Source organism: Mytilus edulis, chromosome 9, assembly GCF_963676685.1.
Source record: "Mytilus edulis chromosome 9, xbMytEdul2.2, whole genome shotgun sequence".
Taxonomy (NCBI): Eukaryota; Metazoa; Mollusca; class Bivalvia; order Mytilida; family Mytilidae; genus Mytilus; species Mytilus edulis.
Window position 1 is genome coordinate 8,620,284 of NC_092352.1, and position 16,438 is coordinate 8,636,721.

The window sequence follows — 16,438 nt, forward strand, 5'->3', positions numbered from 1 at the left end:
ATCAAAACTTTGAACAGATTCAAAATCACCAATATAAGCATGCAATTTATCAAGTACTTCCAACGAGTTCTCGACACTCCAAAAGTAATTTATTCCACTATTTTCGAAAGCCTTATTTGAACAATTTATTATCAGGTTTTTAATTGTACCAAGTGTGCTGGTAAGAAGAAAAGACAATTTAGTAGTGGAACAATGGCTTGAAGACGAAATAAATCTATATTTGTAAGGTGTTTTGTGTAGCTTCGGAAGCCAATACATACATGTAGTTGAGACTTTCATTGTATTTGGCTCTGCTTGTAAAGCGGTAGCTAAAAGTTTATGTTTGTTACAGATGTCGTTTTCTGAAAATGGAGTCAGTTGGAATGTTGGTGAATTGGTGATTTCTTTTTTCAGAACCTCAATGTAAAATTACGTCAAACAATAATAATATTATTAGCAGCTTTATCGGCCGGGACAAAAACAAATTTCTTGGCTAGTTCATTTAGTTTATGTTTGATACGAGAAATAGGTTTATTGTGGTTATTGTTAATAGTAAAATGTTCTTTAAAATGTTGAATACGTATATCAACTATCTTCATTACTGAATTAAAAAAAAAAGAGTCCAAAGATTTTTTGTCAGCTTTTTCCCGTTTTATCCATTTCATACAGTAAGTATGCATGGAGTGAGTCGTGGATGATATTACGACACTCATTCCAATTAATAATTGAGGTCCTTTACTGAGGAATGATTTTAACTCTCGGTCTTGAACGATGTTAAGATCTCCTGTTATAACATGAGCAATATTTTGATATTGTAAGACAATCATGGTATAGGACTTTAAAAAAACAAACTTTCTTGAGAAAGGTAAAGCTACGACCATTTAGCGATTAATCCGCTATTGAATACGTTTCGCCTAATGTACAATGCCATCTAAGGCGTTCTCATCGCATGTATTAAAATAGCACAATTGGCTTTATCATGACGGACCGTTTGAATATCTATGGATAAGGACAAGAATATATTTAATAAGTAAAAATAAGTTAAAATAGGAAAGAATGTTAACAACAGAAAAATATACATGTTCTAAGAAAAAACCTTTGCCTTTTCCCAATGCAAATACAAACCAGTATAAGCTAGCATGGAATATATCGTAATTTTGATGCATATATAGTATCATGGCAAATGACTTAAATCATCGTTAATATGATTCCATGTGCAGTTGGTTAATTCACAACATGTGCTTTAATGTATTGCAATACATTAAAACCCTACTCTCGTCCATTTTCTCTATGTCCCGCTGTACATTTTAATTGTTAATATTATTTGTTAAAAATATTTATACCTTCCAACAGGACTGACACATAAAGTGACATCTGCTTTTTTATCAAGTCCCATGTCATGAGCTATGCCTATAGACTCGCCAAAAGTTGTGAAGATTTTTGTTAACTGTCCATTATCAACATACAGGAGGAATTTCTGTAGATCACTGTCGTTAGAAAATGTGCAATGAAAAAACATGTCTCCATCATTATCATACTGAATAGTTGTAATGATATTTCTAATTTTACAGTCATCTTCAAACGCTTTCTTTAAATAAGCAAGCAGGTGAGCACCGTTGGTTTTAAATATTCTATTTACTGCTTCTTTGATTTCAGGACTGCGTGTCGGTCCTTCATCAGGTGTTTCAATAACTGGCCTAACAGATAGATAACAACCTAAAATGAATTAAAAAGATGTATATTCGTCTATATTTTTTTTATAGGAAGCAGGATGATCAGTAGACTTGTGATGCGGGAGTTACGACGTCTGGTTTTACCTATTGTATCAAGGATTGACGTTAGTGCGGGACGTAGCCTAAGAATTCAAAATATTATATGTGAGTCAACGTGAAACAGCAATGGGATTGGCTGAATTTGAGAACGACGCGGGAGTAACAACGTCGCGTTTTACCTCTTGTATGATCTAGAGTTGTCCGATCAGTGCAGAACGAAGCCTTACCATTCAGAATTCATATGAAGTAAACATAAAACAATTGGATTGTGTTTCTGCACCTTACATTACGATACTTGATTAAGCCCCGACATTTTTTGTCTGATGTGTCTTTCGGGGCGCATTGCATTTGCGCCAATTTTTGAAAATTACAATCTTTCATTTGCGCCACAAGGTTATATTTCATTTGCGCCAAAAAATAAAAACTGCATTTGCGCCATTTTACAGGTAATTCAGGCAAGCAATAACGGAAGCGTTAAATATTCATTGCTCTAAAAGGTTTGTCTTTACAGTATTTCTCTGGATAATGGGGTGAGTTCAATGCCACACTCATTTCTGAAGCCGAGAGTAACCAAGGTTTATAATTATATATAGTGTTCACATGTTCGAGGTGTCAAGATGGACATTTTCAATTTAGACATAAAACAGGAGAATTAAGTGTGTAATATTTGATGACCACACTTTTAGTTTATTATCAGATCATACGTTCTGAAAAATGGAGACCAAGTCGTTTATTGGTACCCCAAATAAATAAAACCTTGCAAAGCCAGTATAACAACTGAAATGGACTGCAGTTCATGAAAAAACGGACTATCTTTTTTATCAATATGGTATGCACTTGAGAGGAGGAATTTTCCAGACATGATTACATCCGGGCCGTCGCTTACAAGTTTGGTGCCAGGGTAGACGTATATCTTTACAATAGTGTATCATGCTTAGAATAACTCCAGTATAAACTGTTTTCTTTCATGTTTCATATTAGGTGTTATGATCACGTTTATTTATAACAGAACTGTGTTTGATTAAGGTTTTAACATTACTTGTGTAGTTTAATGTCGACTGATTTCTGAGGAATATATTTAATTTTGCAAACAAAAACTTTACTATCAAAAGTCTTTTTTAAAATATATGTTGTATACTATTTACCTGCATTTACCTGTAATATTGGCGCAATTAAAAGGTTTTATTTTGGCGCAAATGAAATATTATTTGTGGCACAAATTAAATATTGTTTGTGGCGCAAATGAAAGATATTTTTGGCGCAAATGAAATGCCAATTGGCGCAAAGGCTAAAGCACCGGTCTTTCGGTATAATAACACTGACTTGATAGATATAGGAAGATGTGGTGTGAGTGCCAATGAGACAACTCTCCATACAAATAACAATTTAAAAAGTAAACCATTATAGGTTAAAGTACGGCCTTCAACACGGAGCCTTAGCTCACACCGAACAACAAGCTATAAAGGGCCCCAAAATTACTAGTGTAAAACCATTCAAACGGGAAAACCAACGGTCTAATCTATATAAACAAAACGAGAAACGAGAAACACGTATATATTACATAAACAAACGACAACTACTGTACATCAGATTCCTGACTTAGGACAGGTGCAAACATTTGCAGCGGGATTAAACGTTTTAATGGATCCAAACCTTCTCCCTTTTTCTGAAACAATAGCATAACATCACAACAAAGAAAAACATACGATAAAATATCAATTGGCAGACTTAACTCAATCAAAAAACGTATGATTAAACAATGAACGAATAAATTTGATCTGCGATATCTGAATACAAATGCACAGTTAATTAAATATTAGAGACAAACATGCATGACCAAAAAGCTAACAAACAAATTCAAAAACAGGACATGACTGAGAAATATTTAACCAATCAATGTTCACTTTAGAAAAAAAACGTTTTTTTGATGTATACTTATTGACTGGGTATAGTGGCGGATACAAGGGGGTTTCAGGGGTTGGAACCCCCTTTTTTGGGGACAATCAATGCATTTGAATGGGGACATGTGGTTGGAACCCCCCTTTTTATCCTGGGTTTGGGACCCCCTTTTTAAAATGGCTGGATCCGCCCATGTGGGTATGAGTGGAATAGCAAGTTTATTGTCCCCGAGGTGCAGCTATTGTCCTGAGTCGTAGCCGAGGGCAATAATTGTATCCGAGGGGTAAATAAACTTACTATTCCACAAATATCCAGTCAGTGAGTGTTTTATTATATCGATCGAAAAAGACAACAGACAATAAATGGCGGTGATAAATTAATTAACGTGTCACCGGATATATCTATCCATTTTGTTTCATTATTAAGCATATTATGTTAATATTAATTCTCCATTTATTTGTATTGTAGTCCTATCATGTAATGTTGTCATTTTAATGTTATATTCAACATTGCCATGAAAGCGGTAGGTTTGGCATGACACAAACCCATTTTTTTTTTATTATTAAAATGTCCTGTACCAAGTCAGGAAAATGGCCATTGTTATTTCATAGTTCGTTTCCATGGTTTCTGTGCGTGTTACATTTTTATGTTGTGTTTCTGTTGTGTCGTAGTTCTTCTCTTGTATTCGATGTGTTTCCCTCAGTTTTAGTTTGTAACCCAGATTTGTTTTTTCTCAATCGATTTATGAATTTCGAACAGCGGTATACTACTGTTGCTTTATTTATCATATCATATTCATATTTCATCTTCATATTTCTGGACGATTGACGACAAATAGTTTTGCGCTGCGTATTTTGAAACAAATTATTTCTTTGTACGCTATGTTTGGCTTTACATACTGAATATCTAAGTTAGTACAATAGAAAGTTGATGCGATTCTTTATATTTATTTAAATGATATATATTTATATTCAAATGGCATGAGTTATGCATTAACTCAAAGCGCGGCAATATTAACCATATACATACTAATATAAGCACTTTTCGAGTTAGTCACTGGTCAAAATAACATACAGGAAGGGCGGAAGACGAGAGTAGCCGCTGCAGGTACTTGTAACTTTATTTATTCTTTTAGTCATGTTTAAATGTTTCAATTAAAGTAAAGTTATTCTAGTATTTCAAATATATAGATTTCGGTTTGGTTTGAAGGCCGCATTCATAATGATCGTTAGCATAATACAACGATGACATTTCACACATTGACATTTAACGAATCGACAAGTTACAAAACATCAATATACAAATTGACAATTTACGAATCGACATGTTACAAAACATCAATATACAAATCGACATTTTACGAATCGACAAGTTACAAAACATCAATATACAAATCGACAATTTACGAATCGACAAGTTACAAAACATCAAAAACAAATTGACAATTTACGAATCGACATGTTACAAATAATCAATATACAAATCGACAATTTACGAATCGACATGTTACAAAACATCAATATACAAGACAATTTACGAATCGACATGTTACAAAACATCAATAAACAAATAGCCAATTTACAAATCGACATTTAACGAATCGGCAAGTTATTAAAATACAAAACATCAATATACAAATTGACAAATCACACAGTTACAAGTTACAAATTGACAAGTTACGAATTAAGAATTTTGACCCCGTTGGCTTTCCATACATTTTGGTATACTAGTATTAGTAAATGTCAGGATAAAGCGAATATTTCAGTCATACATATTGTTCATATTTGTTGGAACACATTGTAAACTTGGTTTAGTGTCCCATTTTTCCAGCGACAAACTGGCCCGCACTTAATACCACGCCTAACGTCTTTGTGGTTTATGGTTACTTAATCTTCTTCCAGGTCGGCGATATATTGGTGTCCCATTTTCCCTGTGACAAACGTAATATAAAAAGCAGAAACCCAACCATAGCGTTTACTTTATAGATATTCGGAAATGCCAAAGCTACGTCTTGCACCGACGGCAACCCTAGATACCATCGGTAAAACGCGACGTCGTTACTGCCGCGGTATTTTCAAAATACTCCAATCCCGTAGGTGCGTTAAAAATTCCACAAATGTTCTGACGCTTGCGGTCATAGTTTCATCGAGGTCTAATAGTTGGAAGCTATTGACCGGTCCAATAGTTCAACGCTTGCAATTTGAAAAAAAATAGTGAAAATATTGTGTACTTATTTCATATAGAAAATGATAACTGAGGTATTATAAAATATTATATGTACACTGCTAACTCACAGGCAAAAAAAAACGTAACTGAATCCACAGGGCCCGAGTAACAAACACTGTAGTAAATATAACAAGAATGTGTCCATAGTACACGGATGCCCCACTCGCACTATTATTTCCCATGTCCAGTGGACTGTGAAATTGGGGTAAAAACTTTAATTTGGCATTTACATTACAAATATCATATCATACGGAACATGTGTACTAAGTTTCAAGGTGATTGGACACCAACTTCATCAAAAACTACCTTGAACCAGAACTTTGCACTATCATTTTCTATGTTCAGTGGACCGTGAATTTCGGGTCAAAACTTAAATTTGGCATTACAATTAGAAAGATTATATCATGAGGAACATATGTACTAAGTTTCCAGTTGATTGGACTTCAACTTCATCAAAAACTACCTTGACCAAAAAATTTAGCCTGAAGCGGGACAGACGGACGGATGGACGAACGAATGAATGCATAGTCCAGAAAACATAATGCCCCTTTACTATCGTAGGTAGTGCATAAAAAATAAGAAGATGTGGTATAATTGCCAATGAGAAACTCTCCCTAATTTTACATATATGTGTCCTTTTATTTTTTGACTGAAGTATGTTTATTGTATAGCTTTTTTTTGTTAATTTATAATCCAAAATTGTTAACAGAGATTTGTAGATAAAGAAATTATTTTCGCAATAAATCGTTCGAAAAAATCTCGTTCGTTTTGTACGTTTTAGTTTGAGTACCAGCATTTCTGTGAAAAGAGTAAGTTTCAATTATTTATTTAATGCAAGGGTGTATATAATGATAGTAAACAGTAAGGTTGATATTTTTTGTAAGGATGAAAATGCACCTTGCAGTACTTTAACAAAATTCCTTTACTAAAAGAAGCTTACACAGACTTTTGGAACGGTTTCACTACGTGCCATTATATTTGCAAAATTCCATACATTTGAACTGATATGTATTAGCACGGGTGTCATTCGGTTTATCGAGAGAAATGATCGTGACAGAATATCTAACGGGGGTCAAGTATTGAGAGACGATCGTGAAAGTTCTGGTAACGGATCGTGAAAGACATTTTATGTACATTCTAGTTCAGAATCTTTGAAAAAATCGCTTAATTTTCAAAACGCGGAACAAATCCTAACAAAAAAATATGTCTGTCAAAATGGTTTAACTTCCTCAACATAACTGTGAAATAAGATAGAGAAAATATGCAGTACTTTATGAAAAAAACACAAAAAGCGCAATGCATGTCTATGGAATTAATTACAAATAACACGCTTTTTGTACCTATAATGGTCATATATCAGTTTATCGTGATATATTTGAAATTTAATCTTTGGTGTATCTGATAGTACAGTAAAATTAAGGTATGTTCTTCTCTTAAAAGCATTAATTTGTATATGAAAACCTTGAATTTGTTGAATATCCATCAAACTTGATCGTGAAAGATCAGGCAACGCATTATTTTGATCGTGAAAGATAATGCGTGACCCGACTTATTAATAGTAATCAGAAATCAGTATTTCTTTTACCATTTGATAAACCTGCAACTGGTTGAAGCCTGTAACTATTTTGATAAGGATGAACATTAAAGTTTTTTTTTTTATTCAACACTTTACCTCGAAAGTTAAATCAAAGCGCGAAAGCGCTGTAAAGGCAGTCAATTACAGATTGTGTGTATTTCTAGTCCAGTTATATCATTATCTTCCATAGAACAGAGGTGGTTTGTAGTAATTAAGATTTAGAGTTCTCTTGTACCTAGTTCACCTATATCTAAAGTCTACTGTTTACAGTATATTTTCTGTACCTCGCCATGAAATGCATTTTTAAGACATAAGAACTTTCCCTTTTTAATGTAAATAAAACTATTTTTAATTATTGATTATATACACATATTCAATTACTCCTATCCTATGAAAAATAATTTTCAAAGATTGACTAGTCTCCGTACTGTGTGTATTACTAGAACATCAAGTAACATAATGGTAAATGTACATAGTAACATATCAACTCTTTTGAAGACAGAACTTTTTTTAAATTCTCCCTCCAAGCAAAATTATTTTTCAGTATAAACATGATAAAGTAATCTACCGGTATTAATGACCTAGAGACTCACAAGAGCCTGTGTCGCTCACCTTGGACGGTCTATGTGCATATTAAACAATGGACACATATAAAATGACAAAATTGTGTTTTTGGTGATGGGGATGTGTTTGTAGATCTTTCTTTACTGAACATTCTTGGTGCTACAATTATCTCTATCTATAATAAACATGGCCCAGTATTTACAATTGAAAATATTTTTTAAAAATTAACAAAAAATACAAAAATTTATGAAAATTGTTAAAAATTGACTATAAAGGACAATAACTCTTTAAGGGGTCAACTTACAATTTTGGTCATGTTGACTTATTTGTAGATCTTACTTTGCAGAACATTAGTGCTGTTTACAGTTTATCTCTATCTATAATACTATTTAAGATAATAACCAAACTCTGCAAAATTTCCTTCAAATTACTAATTTGGGGGCAGCAATCCATCAACGGGTTGTCAGATTTGTCTGAAAATTCCTGGGCAGATATAGATCTTCACTCAAGAGACAATTTCACCCTATGTCAGATTTGCTCTAAAGGCTTTGGTTTCAGAGTTATAAGCCAAAATCTACATTTTACCCGTATGTTCTATTTTAGCCATGGTGGTCATCTTGGTTGGTTGACCGGTTCAAACCACACATTTTTTAAATTAGATACCGCAATGATGATTTTGGCTAAGTTTGGTTAAATTTGGCACAGTAGTTTCAGAGAAGATTTTTGGTTAAAGTTTAAGGACAACGAAATCAAGTGATGAGTCAGGTCAGGTGAGCTAAAAAGGAGTTTTTAATCAAGGTAGCAATGACATCTGGCCTCACGGTCATAAAACTTTCGAGCATGATTTTTGTACTCAGACTCAAAAATCAACCAATTAAATTGCTGGATTTCATGTTTTGAGCACGATTTTTGTGCTCCGAGCACTGAGCAAAGTTTTATGCCTTCAAGGCCTGGTGGCCATAATAGCTGTCTCATTAGCATTTTAACCACTTCCCATATTTGCTTTTAAGACAATAGAAAAAAATTATTCAATGCAAAAACAAAACTTACTTGTAAATAATTACATTAGATGTATATTTCATTATAATACTTTATTTTGATTGGCTAACGGCACATCACTTGTTATTCCGTAAGCAATTGCATCACTCAATAAAACTTTTTATTCATGATAGCACGTGGTCCCACAATAAAGTGCACAGGTGAATAATATACAAAATTTATAAAATTCGTTTTTTCATGATCATAGCTAAAGAATGTAATTATAAGTATTGAATGCTTCTTTTTGTAACTTTATAGGGTTGTAAAAGCGTTGACCGTGCGCACATTTTTAGTATGAAGCGCTTCCGCGCTTCATACAAAATGTACTTCGGTCAACGCTTTTACACCCCAATAAATTTACAAAAAGAAGCATTCAATTCTTAAATATGAAATTCTCTTTACAGTATGAGTTTTTCTCATTGTTGGAGATTGTACAGTAGTACCTGTAACTGCTTACACCCATTTCTTATTCCCTTTAGTTTGATAAACTCACAGAATATCATATATTTACATTGTGCCACATCTCCTTATTTTTATATGCATTACAATAACATGAACAATTGTAATCTATATATCAAAGCAAAATGAATTTCAAAACTTTCATTCATGCTTCCTTTGGCAAAATACAAGTTAGTTCTCAAATGACACAATATATGTTTATTTATATAAAAATGAAATTTATTTTTCGACTTTTAACAGGTATAAAAAATGCACAGCTGTGTCATGATTTGTGAAATCTGTGCTGAAAACATAGGCATTGATGGTGTTTGAGTAATTCCATCTGTGAAGCTCAACATTAGCTCGTCAGTTGGTGGTAGACAGTTATAAATCTTTCCTGCAGGATGAATGTCTGTTCAGGAAAACCAATTTCACAAATCAAAACTTTTCCTAGATTTCTCCTACAATATTCATCCAGTTTAGTTCTTTTGGTTTAGCGGGACACTGCCCTGATTTTTAATTTTGCAAACCATTCAGTCTCTTGCTTACAAATGGTCACGCGGCATGAAAATAGGATGGGAATGGCAGTAGACAAGTCTCTTTAAAGTGGGTTTGTGCCCTGAAAAAAGTTTTATAACATTAGCTTTTTTGAAACTTGTGAAAGACTTGTGCAACACACATACCTAAATAACTATAACATAGGTGGAGAGCATCATTCATGTCAATGTTTTTTCCTGTTTACATTGTCATTGATATTTTTCAAGAAAGCCAGAGGCATAGCTCATGAATTCTTGTCATTACAACCTAAATTAACATAATTACTGCCAAAATAATTTTCAGTATAATATATCTCTTGTAGGAAAACCATACAATTGTAGTAATAAACAAAAAATGTCAAACCGATGATATTGAATCGTAATCCCAAAAATTATGACGTCTTGAATTCACCCCCTTTTTATTCTAAAACGATAATTGCGGTTGCAAACATACTTTGGTTTACTTGCATGGCGATTATATAAATAACAGTATATATTTCTTAAAGAAAATAAAGTTTTACCATGAATAGTTTCCTGAACGTAGTCGTTTTCAGTAAAATGTGCCTTGCAAACAACAGCTGATTGATATGGGCTCTACGAATGCATCGCACGTGACAATCTACGTTTGAGCCATGGCGTTGATCCAACTTTTCCTTCTTATTAAGTCATTTAGAAATGCATGTCTTCCTCTTAAATGACACTCAGTTACACACAAACAAGGACTAGGCATCGTTAATAGTGTGTGGTTGTTTTGCAGTGCAAAACCGGAAGTAAAGGACGGAACTGAATGGTCTCACTAATAAGAGACAAGAAGAATTTTAGAGACAAACAGCGACAAGAAGATTAATTTAGTGACGAAGCGACAATAACTAACAAGGGACAAGCGAATCGTAATTCTCTCACGAGGCTATTCTCATTTGTTGTGATAGGGTGAAGCTACACCTATCAAATATGTCCCTATGAAAAAGAAGAATTTCACTGTTAGAAAGGAAATGATATTGGATGGTTTTGATTCAATAAATTCTTTAAAAGGAAATTGTTTTTTTTTGTTTTGATGGCCAATTTTTAGCGTGTGCATAAAACATATTTTTTTTTATATCTAATAAAACTAGACAATCCCTTTCTTCTTAATAAAAACATGTTTTTATCTATCAATGTACGTACAGTAATACAATTTTTTTTTATAATAGCCCTATAATAAAAAATAATGCATGTTTTTTTTTTAATGTCTATTGGGAATAAGTTGTTGTAATGACGTTTTTTTTTATTTAAGTATAGTCCCTATATAGTCTTTTTGACGCTTCTTCTCGCTAAATTAATTGTATTGTCGCTTCTTATCCCTATATTAATTTTTATTGTCGCGACTTATCACTTTTTGACGCTTCTTGTCTTTAATTAGTGGAACCCTATTCAGGAACGATAATTTCATACTTTACATAAATGAGACCGAAATAACTATAACGTCATAGGGCTTCACGTACAGAAATACTTTAAATTGTATATAATGCAATATAACTCACGGTCAGTCGACTTTTAATTGTAATATCATGTTATATCAACGAGTGAAATGATTTTAATATATCTTTACATCGCAAATAGTTCTCGAAATTGAACGGACCTCTTTCCACACGGAATTCTAATAATGATAGTTTGTAATCAGATTGACTGCTTATAATGCAAAAGACACATTAATAAACAGATTTTTAAAACGAACAATACACACTGATCGTTTCTTTATTTCCCAATGTAAATGAAGGGAACAAAAACCATTTCATACCACTAAAAGTAGAGGAGAAATTTAAACATTTCCGGATCTATTTCTTGCAAAATGACCCCCAGCAAAGATTTGAGTAAGAAAAGATGAACCTCATGACTTGAAAGTCAGGCCTTAAAGCACTGCCTTTAAAAACAACAACTTAAAACGTCTCTAAATAAGTTTGAAAGATTCAGCTCTGAGTATCGGTCAGGTGCAATTCAGACAGACCGACACTATTTAGCCAATAGTATGGATATGCAACGTTTAAACCCAAATGATATCCGTCAAACAAAAAAATTACAGCAAAACAGCATCTTTCATGAGTAATTTGAGATTGAACGATAACCAAACATTTTGTGCAACAGTACTTTCTTAAGTTCTGTATATACAACGCAGAAGTGGATTTATTTAACTATATACTACAGACTATAGAATACCAGAGCGCAAATTCTGTAATGATTCGTCTGCTTTACTTATGATAGTTAATTTTTGGAACATCTATAATATCAAGGGTTTTACTAAAAATGTCAAATGCGCTTAATGTATTTTTGTCCATCTGATGAGTTAAGCCTTTTCAATTGATTTTTATAGTTTGTTCTTACACAAATGTATGTTGTACTGTTATACCACTGTCTCAGGTTAGGGAAAGGGTTGGGATCCCGCCAACATGTCTAACCCCGCCACATTATTTATCTATGTGCCTGTCCAAAGTCAGGAGCCTGTAATTCAGTGGTTGTCGTTTGTTTATGTGTTACATATTTGTTTTTCGTTCATTTTTTTTATGCAAATAAGGCCGTTAGTTTTCTCGTTTGAATTGTTTTACATTGTCATATCAGGGCCTTTTATAGCTGACTATGCGGTATGGGCTTTGCTCATTGTTGAAGGCCGTACGTTGACCTAAAGTTGTTAATGTCTGTGTTATTTTGGTCTCTTGTGGATAGTTGTCTCTTTGGCAATCATACCACATCTTTTTTTAAATCATGATTGTCAATGGTTCATAAAAAGAGTGCAAGGTCAGATGAACCTTGACATACAGATCTCTACAAATATCCCGTAGACCAAATAAATGTGTTCCGATCCTTACAGTGCCTTAGAAACTGACAAATGTAAAAGTTATGCTTGGCCAATTAATTCGAAACATAAGGTCAAAAGTATATGAACCCGAAGCCAGACATAGACATCTTACTATCATTCAATATATCAAATGCAATTGACGTCATCATGGTCATATATGAAACATGCAGACAGATATGTACACCATACACGAAATACCATGGCGCTATAGCATACAGGTATATATCCAAAAGGCTAGACAACATAAAACGAACATTGCCTGCCAAATGATGCATGATAATGAGTTCGATGTTATTTGAAACCTTGCAGAAGTCGAAAATGTACACCTCACAATCATAACAACAGACAGTTATCCAAAAGCTTAACGAATCCGCGATACGGACTTGACCACAAAAATTAATCTTCATCCATGAAATAAGGAAAATTCGGGGTCAGGTGAATCCTGTCTGACGGACATGTAGTTTATAGGATCCAATATACAAAATGTGGGTATCCTATAACTCGTGATAAGTGAGTATTTTACATGACAATAAAAAGCTTCATCCTACAATCATCCAACTATTTTACATTTCATTTTCTGAAAATATTAATACTTTGAAAAGCTTAAACCTATTGAGGATGTTGACCTATATAGCTTTTCTCAATACCAATAACAAATATTAATTATGATATAATTGAAGAATAATTTGAACGTCTTCGTAGAATCAGATCTTTCACGATCCTTTTCACGATCTTCAAAAATGCGGTACGTGATCTTTCACGATCCGAAAAATAAATTTTTGTGTAAATAGTTCTTTATTGACCAAGTTTAATATTATGTTTATACAAAATAACTATGAAACCATTTGATTAATTCAAATAGAATGCCCTTATTCGTATTAAAGTAGTTTTTCTAGTCGAATTTGTGAAAAAATCATGTTTGTTTACATTTTTTATGTCATTGAAATGTCGAGAAGCAATCTGCCTTTTGTTGTTTTGTAATAACTATGTACTTTTAAAACTGGATATTCTCAAATACTGATCATAATGTTGAACCATTTTGACAGACAGTTTTATTTTGTCGTAAATTTGTCTGTGTAATTAATTAAATTAGAATATGTATTGACCTTTCATATGTCTTCTCGATTAAATGTCTTTCACGATCCGTTATCAGAACTTTCACGATCCGTTACCAGAACTTTCACGATCGTCTCTCAATACTTGACCGCCGTTAGATATTCTTTCACGATCATTTCTCTCGATAAACCGAATGACACCCGTGATTAGGAAATACTGAAAATGTATACCATCGTATGTTTTACAGCAAAAAGTTATAGTTATCTTTCAATTCCATTGTGTTAGATACATGTTGAATTGTTCACTACAATATTATGCTTAAATTTACTTGTCATCGATCGCGTCTAGCATTTGTTTTGATTTATCTTTGAAGATGATAATTGATGTGTGTTTAAAGCCCAGTGGGAAATGTAACTTAGATCAAGACGAGTGTGTATGAACATGACTGCTTTCAACTACACCATCATGAGTCTGATCATGATATCATAGGCAAACTGAAACGGTGCCAACTTTTAGTTGAATAATGATGTTAAATAAATTGTTGGAATGTAAATACTAGTTGAAATAAAAGTATAGTTTTTTTTCCATAACAACAGAGAGTTTGACAATCTAGGTCGATTCTTTTATTTAGCTAATAAGATTCGTTATTCATATATTTCATTTAGCAAATAAGATTCGTTTTCATAATATAATGCTCATGTTTCCTTTTTAGTATTTTAATTGTTGTCATTATCCGCAGCTGCTGATTATTTAGGGATTTAAACTTTTCTTTAATTGTAAAACATTTGTAAATATGATCATTGATGCTATTATAATTGCAAATTCTATAAAATTGCTTTTGAAAAAAAGGTAATTATTTCTTTTTGAAGATCAAGTAAAAGCTATTAAATGTTAAAGACTTCACCAACAAACGAGAAAAGAAAAGAGAAATTTCTGTTAAATATGTTTATATTTGTTGATCTTTTTTTAAAAGAAATAGGTATTTAATAATTTTTAATATTTTGGTTTAAAATTGTATAAATCAATTAAACATAAAAAAAATATATGAAGACAAAAGACGTACACGCTTTTGCATCCTTTCTAGTCTCCATAATGTTATGTTTGGTCGCCATCCTTCATTTCTGAAAAAAAACAAACAAAAAAAAACCAACAATTAACATTTAGCAACATAATATTGATTCTATAGCATGTATTTTAAAATCTTCAATTCAATACGAGTTGACGGATACCATCTGTGTCGCAGATGACTTTGAATATGTAGTTTAACATTTGTCGTAGCTCAATCGATGTCGTACTGTCTTTCTCGATTGTAACATTTCTGCATGAGCAACACGACATCAGCCACTTAAAAACCTTTTTGGAGTTCATGGAAACACCCCATTTTTTATTTTTTATTTTGTATTATACATTTGTTGAACCATTCAAAATGCCTTTTAACATATAGCACAACATGTTTGTGTTTTTCCCCCATTTTATTTACTTTTAAAGAAGGTGAAAGTCATGGAATGTACTCAAGTAGTTCTTTAATTTTGAATACAGTATCTATTATATAAACCTGAAGTCTTTTATAAATGTAAGAGACTCTAAATCTTTATAAAAATCGTTCAAACGAACATACAAGAGGCACTGTAACCGCCTTGAATGCCATTATAATATCAAAAACTGAAGAAACTTTTCAAAATCAAATCTTACTATCATGATTATTTCAAAAAAGTTTTCAAAGAACTTAATTTTAATTTTGTCGGAGAAAATTTTCAAAAATTCGATCAATTAGAATCCAGTATTGCACCTGCTTTTTGTATGATTTTCACTCCACCAAATTCTAACCATCTAATACTTACCAAAGAATAGCGGAAGCTACATGTGATTGTTTAGCACATGTATATTCTCTCTTTCTTGTTTGCCACCGTACCTGGTCTGTCATCTTCATCTAAAACATAAAATATAGATTGATTTTCTTATAATAGGTCACAGTGTATAGTTTTTAACAACGACATTTGATATTCTGAATTGCTTTTCCTATTCTTCAACACTCATAGTTTTTCTCAGTTATAGCAATTCATTATATTTGCTTCCGATTTTTACCTTTTCAAAAAACAACATGCGTCTTGATCTAGAGTTCGGACTTGTTTTTTGTATATACATATCCTTTGAATTTGAGGTTTATTTGACGAAGGAAAACACGAAAGTTTAAATTAGCTAAATTTATTTAAAATACATGAAATTTTGTAAGGTAAAATTACACTTTTGTAAGGCAATCATTCGATAATCCGGGTATTGTGTCAAATAAAGAATTCTCAAATGCATAATAATGTGTGTAGACATGACGGGTGCATAATAAAGTCAATAACAGTTACGTTGTATTCATTTACCCTTGTGTAAAATCCTAAACATCAGATAAAATCTTAAATTATATGAAACAAATAATTAGTAGTAATTGTTGTTCGTTTTAGTCTTTTGTGTAAAATATAATACAACTTTAAACCCACGGCCATATAACTACTGATCGTTATTATTATTGAAA

General features: G+C 32.5%; 2 long non-coding RNA genes across 2 annotated transcripts; both read right to left on the reverse strand.

Annotated features, from left to right (window-relative positions):
• Window positions 1–1,328: 1,328 nt before the first annotated feature.
• LOC139487589 (uncharacterized) lies at window positions 1,329–15,846 on the reverse strand. The gene is made up of 3 exons (XR_011655839.1): window positions 15,756–15,846; window positions 14,978–15,035; window positions 1,329–1,695 (listed from the first exon to the last, which is right to left on the reverse strand). It is a non-coding gene; the product is annotated as an uncharacterized lncRNA (long non-coding RNA).
• Window positions 7,767–11,933, reverse strand: LOC139487588 (uncharacterized). The gene is made up of 2 exons (XR_011655838.1): window positions 10,550–11,933; window positions 7,767–10,111 (listed from the first exon to the last, which is right to left on the reverse strand). It is a non-coding gene; the product is annotated as an uncharacterized lncRNA (long non-coding RNA).
• Window positions 15,847–16,438: the final 592 nt, after the last annotated feature.